This window comes from Chrysoperla carnea, chromosome 4, assembly GCF_905475395.1.
Source record: "Chrysoperla carnea chromosome 4, inChrCarn1.1, whole genome shotgun sequence".
In the NCBI taxonomy this organism is placed as follows: domain Eukaryota; kingdom Metazoa; phylum Arthropoda; class Insecta; order Neuroptera; family Chrysopidae; genus Chrysoperla; species Chrysoperla carnea.
In genome coordinates, this window is record NC_058340.1 from 38,137,844 (window position 1) to 38,150,531 (window position 12,688).

The window sequence follows — 12,688 nt, forward strand, 5'->3', positions numbered from 1 at the left end:
TTAAAAAACTTTCTGTATAATCTAAAATATAATTAAATTTCATTAACCAATTTACTACGAAGTACAACATTTTCTTTTGTAGGAATAAAATGTTTTCAAAATGGGTAAGGTATATTCCTAAGAAAGAAACTATTTATGTTTCATGAACATTATAAAATGGTTGGGGTAAGGTTATACTTTGTTATTTTACCACCAATTTATTATCAAAGGCCTCAAGTACATAAATGTTTCAAAGTCGTGACTTGATATTTGTGCATTTCATATATTTAAAACAACTCTTTGAATGTATAGCTATGTAAGTTATATTAACGGGAAATAACAGGAAAATGTAAAATGTGTTATATTCGAAGAAGAATAAAGTTTTGTGAAGTAAAAATGAAACAAAAAGAATTTTAAAATAAAATTACATTTGCTTGTATCCTTGTTATTCAAAAAATCCATCTCAGGTTTTAGGTCTTGGAAGTTTCAAGGTCTAAATTGCTTGGAAGATAATATATCATTATTATAGATCGTTTATTTTCCATAACTGGGTAGAGCTTCCTATTATAGAACTGTTTCCTATTTTCAATTACCATTCATTTCGATTGCAAAGTTTATTGCTATTACTCTTCGCGTTTTTGAATTTGAGAACAAAGTATTAAGATTACTTTCACTCTTTCGAGCCTCTTCAACAAATACTGCTTTTGGATAAGTTGAAAAAAATCACTATTTTGTGGTGACTATTCACTATTTCAAATTTAAGAATGTATGTTGTTATTAGTCCCTGTGCCCATCAGCCTATATTGTCATCAATACACGTGTAAAACTTTATATGGAGTGTGAATGCTTAGCCGAGCCAATTTTTTATCTGCGACAATTCTTATAAGTAGGGCGTTTTTTTGCACGTGATTCGGGAATTTTTCGATTACTTCCGCAGACAATTCTCATACCCCTTAATGAATTTAGTGCCGTTTAAAACTATTTGTATATTTGCTACTCAATGATCTTCCTTATAGACTAAAAAAAGGTATAGCAAACTATTCAAGTCACGTGAAAGAGAACGCCCCATTTACAAGAATTTTCGTTGTTGTAAGGCTAAGCAAAATTAAGCTACATACCAATTTTTATAGATATTTTGATCAATGACTATGTATGCTGAAGCTCTATAGACTACTTGATAAGCATTGATTCTTACATTTGGTAGCGTAAACTTGGTTGTATGAATATCTTTATATGAAATGTATGTTGTATGAAATGTTTTTATGTCTAATAAATTTTAATTGCCATTGTAAACAGATAATATGATGATCTGACAGACGTAGGATAAATTCCCCAACATTATATCCATATTATTATAATTTATAAAATTTGAATTACGTCAATCCAACTAAATTTATTATAAATAAAAGCATAATTATGTAGATTTAGAAATGAGTATAATATAAAATCTGTGTATTGGTCAGTCATATAAAAGTGACATTTTCATTTCATAATTAATTATGTATACTTGTTATTATTATAATTGTATTTAATTTATGTAGTCGTTTGTCTGGCATGTGATATGATAATTATATTACTACTAACATTTATTTATTTATGTATAACTAGACATTACACGTTGACCTCGCAGCACTATTTCAACTTTACAAATAAATATTATAATGCAATATTTCTTTTTGCCCTTCACTCTCCTCCATCGTTAAGCTCTTTTCACCTGACTAACCTTTAAGCCTCCTTCACCTGTTTCTCCTTTATTGTCCTAGATTTAAGACGAACATTACGGATGGAATTTTCAACTTTTCTTAGCAAAACCTGATTTGGACTATTTATAGTTTAATCTATTTATCTATGCCCAGGTGCTTACCAATAAATAGCATTTGCATATAGATTATTATGATTGCATTAAATCAAAACCACCGTATTATAGCTTCCACCTCACTTGATCTCTCTTATCCCCCTTCGATAACACTCGAAGGGATTGTTTCACACATAAAATTTATGCACATTTTTAAATTTTGTTAAATGTAAAATACTCGTCATTCATTGAATATATCAGAAAAGATAACCATGAATTGTTTTACATTTACCATTTTAAATGTTTACACAAATCTTTAATTTATCCAAAATGATGATCCTAGATGGAGCAATGCCAGATTCGATTTAATTTTTTTAAATCGAATAAAATTTTTTTAAATCGAATTTAAAAAAAAAAATTATTTTTATAAATTATAGCTCATGTGTTATTCTGATGTATGAGCTATATTGTTGTACAGTTTTATTCAAATCCATTCGGTAATTTTTGCGTGAAAGCGTAACAAACAAACATCCTTACTTTCATATTTATAATATACTAGCGGCCCCGACGGACGTTGTCCCGTAAAAACGTAACTCCAATTCATGTATACCTATACTACGTTTAGCCTGTCCGCTAAACCCATCCCGCTAAACCCCAATTTAACTCCTATTTATTGGACTGGCCTGACCTTCGACCTTTGGCCTGACCTTTGATAGTAGAGCTCGCTGCGCTCGCATATGGCTCTAATAAATGCCTATTGACAATACCTGAATACTATTAAAAATACATAGTACACATAGTATACATAATGTGATATGATTTATATGCGCTCCCACCATTTAATAAAATTTCATTTTTTTGGTACGGAGCCCTCAAAAACAGTTGTACTGGACCAAATTGTAAATCTAAACCATTCTCGAATCTCCACGAACACACACAAAAAATTTCATCAAAATCGGTCCAGCCGTCTAGGAGGAGTTCAATTACATACACACGCACACAAGAAATATATATATTAAGATAGGGATAAAACGATTACAAAACTTGATAAACTGTCAAATTTTGTTCTTATAGGTTTGGTAAGGTTAAATTGGCTGTCCACGAGAGACACACTCAGGCCATAGGGCCCATTGTGATTCCATATATGTGTTTTACTACCTTCTCTTTTTATAATTTCAGTTATCAGCTCCTCGATAATTTGGAAAGGCTGAGTGCACTTCCATCATGCATATACCATGCACTACACCAACCCATCACAACCACTTATTATTAATTTGTTGTGACGACGAGAATAACTCACCCAGCTTCAGATGCCTATACAAACATTTCAGGGCCTATAAAACCATTCCAGATTTGCATATTAAATTAAATATTTTATTGTAAATTCTATTTCTTCGTCCAAAGATATTTACGTTAATTCACGAAAGTATTTTTTTGTACTTTCAAACGCTTAAATCAAATTTGAATATTTACAACGTAAATACGTGTATAAAATAGAAATGATATTATAAAGTGAATTCATCTTTGATCAAATTAAATGTTATTTTTACCTCTATACGTATAAGTTTATATTTTCTTTAAACAAAGAAGTTTTCTTAGGATCATCTTAAAAGGTTGAATATTAATATTATATATTGACCTTTTTATTGGAAAAAGTTTGACTCTTCTTGGTGATTGTAAATAACATACTATTATTTCGAGAAAATTGATAAAACAATTATATCTATTTTCAATACATCAAGACTACGTATACTGCCAGAATTTCTATGAAGCCAGAATGGGGGATTCTCGGACAATACGATTTTCTAATGTTGTCAGTTGTTTTAATAAAATTGTAAAATTCATATTGTTGTAAGGAATGGGCAATTTTTGAACAAAAGCGATGATGGCGACTTCATAAAATGCGTAATGTGTTTTGGTCAATCGTAAAATATATTGAAATTGGATACATTTTCTACTGTAGATACTTCAAAATTTTATTTCTTTACGTAAAACTAGAGCTGTAAATCATAATCGCAAGTATAAGGCTGTCTGTATGCTGGACAAAATGTGGAAAATATTTATGTGAAGATTAGAAAAAATGTCAATTTTGTTCATTGGACAGAAATACTTTACCAACGAAAGTTAAAATATTTTTATGAATAAAAATCGGATGTGAATCCCTGAATATAATCCATTAATCCAGAATTTGAATTTGTTGATGGAGGTTATCAGGCGTTCGATTTTTTATATTCCTAAAAAATGCTCATACAAAATGCAAAGCGTAGGAGCTGCGTTAACACTAGTCTTATATAATTTATTTAGGTTCGTATCTTGGTTTGTTATCCTTCAAAAATTATATCTTATATTTATATATGAACGTTAACCGTTAAAAGTTTTCAACTGACTGAATACCGTTTATTTACAAAAAATATTCATTAAAATATGTATAGATGCATTCCATGTATTCAAAGTAAAGTAAATATATTAAAAATATTTATCCTATTAGCGTATTTTCGAAGGAAATGATGCTATTGCTTTTGTACTGATGATGGAAAATTGGGAAAATTTCTTCAAATTTAGGTAGGTTCGATGAACATTTGAAGCATTTTTCCAAAATTCCATTATCAGTACAAAAGCAATAGGTCCATTTCCTTCTAAAATTCGCTACTAGGATAAATATTTTTAATATGTAGGTAAGTGCTACAAGAATTTAAAAAGCACTAAGGAATCTAAATCGGAGCAAACAGAGCATAAGCAAACTTGCATCTCGGTCCTCTAATTCCACCCAACAACTCAATTGTTTTTAGTTACATTATTATTTTCGAACCTGATATCCTCTACTCGTAAATAATCTGAATAATTCGACATTCGACATTCGATGGTATAATTTATTTGACTTACGTCATTCAGAGTGAATGTGTATCATCTCAAGGGTTAATAACATTTTATAATGCGCTAACGTAGTCATATTAAATTGAATATAATTATGTAGCAAGGCATCTAAAGACGTCAATTTATTATATTTACATAGGTTATAAATTCATTAAAATTTTCAGTAAATTTATTTTAATATTACGTATTTATTTTCTATTTATTTGTACAATTCAAAATAATATTATTGTGTTATAAAGTTCAAGCAAGCTCTTATTAAGAAATTGTATTTTATGTGAACAAAGACACTTTTGGATAAAAGGGTTGATTTTTTTATTGTTGGAGTTGAAGTTGGACTAAGTAAAAATCAATTTTGAAAATTTTATGGAAGGTTGCCCAATAAATTAAATAAATAACCGACTTAAAAAGTATAAGGCATATTAAACATTGGTCTTAGGGGAAAACAGTATATGGATATATTTTCATAGATTTCTCCAAAACTAGTCGGTGGAAATTAAAAAACAAAAAATATTTAAATTCTTAAGCCTTAATAAATTATTGAAAAACAATGCTTTTCGCCCGACTTATTAAGGGTGTATGATTACGGTAGTGGGGACACAAATTTAAAAAAAATTTAAATTTTCAACTTAGACAACGTAAGACAAAAATTAAATTATTTAGTTTTCAATATTTCGAAAACCAAGGCATTTTTCGAAAAATTTCCTGCTTACTTCGTCTACATTCATACAGTTATAATAAAGTTCATCATCAAAGTTGAAAATAAGGTAAAAATAATTTCAACCACAAGACTAAGTTTGCCTTGGCCCTCGTACTACTTGAAGAGTAAGTAATACACAGCTAAAAAAAACTAAAGTTTGGTCAACAATGTAAAAACGACTATTTTCGCTTATTTTTCAAATTTTCTCGGCATCTTCTCATCTAAATCGGACTTAGCAGACGACAATCAATAGGTTTTATTGAGATCTATAACTTTTCCATTGGACGTAACTTTTCAACTTTTCTTAATAGCAAGAAAACCGTTTTTTTTTTTTTTTTTTTTTTTTTTTTACTTTTGCGAAGTCCATTTCACATGCATACTTGAATATAGAAACTATTTTCAGCGTGTGAGGAAAAATGTGAATTATTATTATTAAGCTAGCATGTAACTTATTTACGAGCGATGTCGAACATTTTGTTTACTGTTTACTAAAATTTTATTATGAAAAGATATGATACAAATAAATAGATTGTATTTCAAATGTGTATTTTGTTAAATTTTAGTAAAATTAGAAACACCCATGTACCATGTTTTATACATTTTTGTTTTTTTTTAATGATATTTTGATATAATAGACTGTAAGCCCATAATGATGCAAAAATTCCATGATCCTTGTTGCCTGTCATTTGAAGGATTGATAAAGGTAAGTTTAGTAGCGAAGAAAAGTTAAAAATTTATACAAAAAGTAAATTTATGAAAAACTACATCTGCCTTCGTCTGTCTTATTACCTTTATGAAATACATGCACGTGTTTATACAAAAATTCATAATATTTATTCTAGCGCTTTGTCAGGCTGAGAGACAAAGAGTTCACTTATTGCGTTTCCTATGCTTTTCAGCCTCTATATGTTATATATAACCTCTTTGGTTTTAACAGAAGGTTGTTTCGTAAACAGGTGCATATTTTCAAACGTCAACTGTTGGTGCATAAGTAAATTAATTCGATAAGTATAAGAAAGAGCCATAAGAACCTCTATATCGACCAAGTTTTCTTTTTACTACATAAGTGAACGAAGTCGGTTAGTATAGTATCCTCTTATACGTAAACGTACCCACGTAAAAAATACTACGTCTCAAAGATACAGACAATCAGGGATTTTTTTTGTTTGCCGTATACATTTAAAAAAACTTTTAACAACCCAATATTTACAAACAACGCAGAAAATCTATCAAAAGGTTAACAAATCTTTTGGATTGAATAATTCTTTTTTTTATACTCTATTTTTCAATCTTTTAGACAGTTTTAAAGTGCCGGATATTGTTAACTCTGTATTATATTGTCAACGATAAAACTATGCCTTCAAAAACACTAAAATTAAAAAAAAAATCGATACTCATCAAATCGTCATTCGAACTGCGATAAAAACCAAACTTTTTATTGCCAAACATATCTTTACCATTCCTCCAAATGATTGACAAGAGCAATCGTAGAAACTGTTCGTTATAAGCTCACGTTCCACTACATAACATAATGAAATTTAACTTCATATTGTACAATTGAGTGTGCACTCAATTTAAGCTTAATGAACAATTCGCTTGAAAAAACAGGTAACAAATAGAATAATATAGAAATTTGTATGGTTGAATAAATATTTTACTGAAATATTATACAAAATTATGATCCTTAGGTTGTTATACAAAAATATATACTTTTCATAAAAATAAATGAAACATTTTTACCTTCTTTAATCAGCTCAATGTTATTATTTTATCTGTTAAACGATCTGTGTAGGTATTTTCTGTTTTTCTTGTACAAAAATAGGTTTCTAGTCAGCTTAGTAACAAATTTCTAGGAAAAATGTCCTTAAACAGGATTTACTCTATGTTATTTTTAAATAAATTTCAGGTTTGATTGTTTTACTACAGTATAATATTAACTAAAATTTTTTTTAAATATTGCTGATATGCGTAGGTAGCTCATATAAAAAAATATTGCTTCAAGTTTTCAAAAAGCCGATGGACAACCTTTTTACTTTATTTATTTTAAACTACCTTTTGCCCACGGCTTCGCTCGTGTTAATGATTCATTTCAACATATTGCATAAATGATTCATTTAATAAATCGTTGATTCATTTAGATAAGAAATTTAAGAGACTAAGAGAACAGACTTTACTTACACCCCCTTGGAAAACAACGTGGAATTAGTCCATGGAGTTCGCTGTGCTCCTTTAAAGAATGAAATAAAAAAGTGATACAGAAATACTTTTCTCTATCGCTTGTGATAATGATTCATTTAGTGAATCGTCGATTCATTTAGAGGTCCAACCGTTCTTTTACTTATCCCCTCTATATACTGCAACATACACAATGTCAACTTTGAAGACCCAAATTTTACCCTTCAACCCGCTTGTTTCCGCTTAGTCCGCTCCCTTAAGGTCACCTTACATCCCGTTAGAAACTAAGGCAGCATTCGATGACGTATTTCGCTGTGCTCTTTTAAAGAATGAAATAAAAGTGTGATACAGTATGCTTTTTTCTCAAACCATGAGCACATAAATTTTTTACAATGATACCCTAAAAAAGTTTCAATCAACTTTTTCCTCCTATTTTAGCTCCTTGAACCATGAATTTTTCGAAAATAGTAAACTGTTCTTTTGAATAATGAGCTCATATATCATTCTTTGCAATTCTAACTTCGAAATTGATAAAGTTTCATGCAACCTTTCATCCCTATTTTGAACCCCTAACGGGATAAATTTTAAAAAATACCTTCAATGCAAGAAACGGTCTATGGATGATCTTCACCCATCTGATAATCAGATGAGAAAATAAAATTTTTAATTAACTTTGGACTATATTTTGGCCATGAAAGCAAGCCAAAACCACCATGGTTAACAGATCGTTGCACAACTGTTGATACCAAATGAACAGGTGTAAGCCTATATAGGCAACTACATCGATCTATTAACCAATCCAAATTGATATCAGAAAAAAGATAATTTAATTACGAAAATCATAATGGTATAGGCTTGCCTGTAAAAAACCCTCATGGAAAAATTGGTTAAAATTAATTTCATTAAAAATAGCCATGAACACCTTTCGTTATAAAAAAATGAAACAGGAGTGTTAAAAAATCAATGAAATTTCGTAAAATATATGTCTATTCGTGTTAGCAGATGGGTGAAGATCGACCAAACATGCATACGTTGATCTATATTTGTCTATAAAATTATTAACATGGGTTTTCCATATACAAAATTTGCATCCCCTTTTTACCTCTTAGGGGGTGAATTTTGGAAAATCCTTTCTTATTTGAAGCCTACGTCATACAAAGAACATACTCTGAAAGTTTCAGGTCCGTACGATCAGCGGTTTAGGCTGTACAATGATCCGTCAGTCATTCAAGACAAAGAATTTTATATATATAGATTTTAAATAAGTTATTCAGTTTTGAAAAGTACAGTGTTTGAAAAATTACAAATTACTTTCTAATTCCAGTAAATTGTTCATATTTTAAAAACAAAATAGTTTTTAATATAATGAATGCAAAACCGTAAATGTCCGATTTCTTCTGGGACAAAATTAGCGCAAAATATATTAAGTAAAAGACTTCTATAGAAACATATATGCCTAATAATAATTATATCCTGAATAGTTTTTTATACAAAATTTTTTTTTTTTTTACATTTTCGTGTTATTTTTTGTACTGAATTTTATTTCTTTTCTAACAAATAGAGATTACAACGATTCAAAACAAGGCATGTGTTGTAAGATCAAATAGTTGTTTATGTTCATTAATCAAGAGAAGAATAATGAGAAAATTATTAGCATACACAAGCAAATTTTAATGACTATTTGTCTACATAAATTGATTTTAATGCGTGTAAAAAATTGTCTTGTTTTCTTTTTGATGTCGTAATTCAAAATCAATTAAAATTTCTTTAGACACAGATAATGAGAAAATTTTTCAATTTCTCGAAAATAAATATGATAAAACATTTTATAATTAAAATTTTGTTATATTAGAAAGTACTTATTTTGTGTATTTATTATTTATTTTCAAGTGAAAAGAAGAAATTGATATACCTTTAATTACTAACGAGTAAATAAATAAGACTGTAGAGGTATTAGTCCTCAGGCTTACGCCTAAAAAATTTACAGATACCATAACCGTAGGAACTTGTTGGGTAGCATTTACATGAGAAAATTTTCGTTGCCGAGTTGGAAGCGTGAAATAATGACAACTAGAACATACAATAAAACAGGACGTTTACCGATAGTCATCGGTCAACTAACACCCCGTTATTGCATTTTATTTCAGGATAAATGATTTTTCCGTTTATCATGTTAGAAAAGCAATAAAAAAAACGGATATCCGTCAATTTGAGGCCACCCGTGAAAAATAACGACCGATAATTTTCTTTTGTGAAAAGATGTCTAACAGGACATAATTAACATATATACAAAGCCTTTATGATGATATTTTCAGTAAGTTTTTATGGTGTGGGCATGCAGACTATACGTAATAGGTTCGTACAAAATTAATGGATTTTAATTTTTCTCGAATGAAAGTAAAAATAAATTAAAAAGTCGTTCATCATTCATTCATGCAATCCCTTTTATAGCATATTAACAAAATCCTTCACTCAATTTACACGTTTAAATTTTCTTTTCTTTTTTCACACCTACATTGACAAAATTTTTGATACTCTATTCCTTAGGTTAGGTATATTGATACTCAAATTCTTAGGACAAATGTGAAAAAACTGTTTTTTAACTTTTCTGCAACGTAGAGATTGTTTTGCTCTCTGTCAGACTGTGAAAATTTAATTCCGTTTTTGTGGAACCTCGCAGAAGCAACTAATAATAATTCGACTTAAAAGTAGAACAAATGTTTTTTGAACGAACAGTCTCAAACAGATGGAATTGGGCACTAGATTGACCTAGCCTTTCTGTGGGGGTATCTAAAAAATTCAACAATACCTCTATATGAAGAAATTAAAATAGTATAGGGCAATGCAAGGAAATATCCGAATACTCCGTTCGAGCTAAAATCTGGATTTTTCTAAAAGTGTCATAAATTCCAGACTGGAAATTGACTTACTTGTATGTTCTTTACATCATTGAGAATCATGTTTTTTTAATAAGCAAATAAAAAAATTACATTTACACAAAGGAATGAAGAACATGCTTTATGATAAAAATAAATTAGGTTCAGGTAAAGAAAACCAATTTAGAAAATGCCAAGTCAATATTCTTTACACAATATTAATCAAAATACTTATGAAATTCCTTTGGGTAGAATCAAAGTAATATTTCGTATTTGTGTATTTTCATGTTATAAACCTTACCATATAATAATATATTTACAAATCTTGGAGCTATATTTAAGCAGATCTCCCGTATGTTCAAGAGAACATAACATGTGTACATACCTCAACAATTGGTATACTTTCTATATAATCTGCATCGATATTGAAAGTTTTACCCATTTTTTTTTTTTTTTAAATAATGTTTTAACTGTATTTGCAACTTCAATGGTCACATCTATAGCACTAAATTCATATGAATTGATTAATTTCATTAAACTTTTTAACCAACTTAATGTCTATTCAGAACTTTTCTAATCGTTTCAATTTTAGGCGTACCCAAATTTGAAAATTATGCGACTGTAGAAAATCTAACCAAATTATAGTTATTTTATATTTGTATAATACGCGATGTAAAGCAGCATTTGGTTTAGCAAGCAAAAAAAAAAAAAATGTGCTCCAAATTTTCGGATTTTTTCAGTTTTTCACCTACTACGCCGATAGTACAACTTTCTTTTTTTCTAATTTCTACCGAATTATTACAAACAAAAAATATTAGTTTCTTTATAAGAGAAATCTCTCTTAATAATTTAAAATAGTCTTCTTTCTATCTCTCACCAGTAAAGAATACGAGTTGACTTTTTACTAAATTTCATGAACCGTAATTATTCATTTAGTATATAAGAAAAGATGGCCGTGAAATATTTTATATTGACTATTTTTACAGAAATCTGGAATTTTTGGTAATGTAAAATTAAATTAATTATTATTTTTTTATTAATATATCTTTATAAATTATATCTTATGTGTTATTCTGAAGTATGAGCTATATTGCTGTACAGTTTCATTAAAAACCATTCGCTAGTTTTAGCGTGAAAGCGTAACAAGCAAACAAACAAACAAACATGCTTACTTTCGCATTTATTATATACAGAAATTAATCGTGTGAATGTTGCTTTAGGACTACATCCACGCAGATATTTGAATGGTTGCAAATATTTCAAAAAAAATTCGATGATTTTTAACAGATTGAATAGAATATGAAGTTTATTTTATGTATAATAAACATGTTTTAACCTTTTACATTTAAAAGAAGGTTCAAAAAACTTAAGCACTATATAAGGGTAATTCAGTTTTTAATCGACTTTTTTATTTCAATAAGTTTTTCTTTTGTATACGAAGAGAAAAATGTTTATTCACAAAAAGCAAGGCACTTCAATTGTTTTAGTTTATCTTTTGTAAAATACAGGAAATAATTTCTCAAGTTACTCAAGTGTATCTAAGGATAAAACCAACCTTATACCTAAAACTATGTTAAAAGAAAACATGCAGTGATTCCACGTTTGCGGTTGTCATTGTACTAGAAAAGAAAATTTTCTTAACAGTATGGATAACATCTTTATACCATGCATATATGTAATATGTAACGTATATTAAGTTTAGTCCCAAGTTTTTATACCATGCATATATGTAATATGTAGGGTATATTAAGTTTAGTCCCAAGTTTTTATACCATGCATATATGTAATATGTAGGGTATATTAAGTTTAGTCCCAAGTTTGTATCGCTTAAAAATATTGATGCTAAGTAAAAAATTTTGGTATAGGTGTTCATAAAATCACCTAATTAGTCCATTTCTGGTTGTTTGTCGTCTGTCGTCTGCCTGGCTGCCTGTCATCACGATTACTCTAAAACGAAAAAAGATATCAAACTGAAATTTTTAAAGAGTACTGAAAACGTAAAAAGTGAGGTCAAGTTCGTAAATGAGCAACATACGTCAATTGGGTCTTGGGTCCGTAGGACTCATCTTGTAAACCGTTAGAAATAGAAAAAAGGTTAAAGGTCAAAAATATTCCTTATAAAAAGTTAACCAAGTTTGTTTGAAACATTTTTTCGTTAACATCACTGTTTCCGCGTGAGGGCGCAAATTAGGCGTAAATTGTATAGTATGTAATTATGGGAATAGCAGTTATGTATGTGCGACATGTATGTATGTGTAATGTGGCAGAGTCATCAACACTGTCTATGCATGG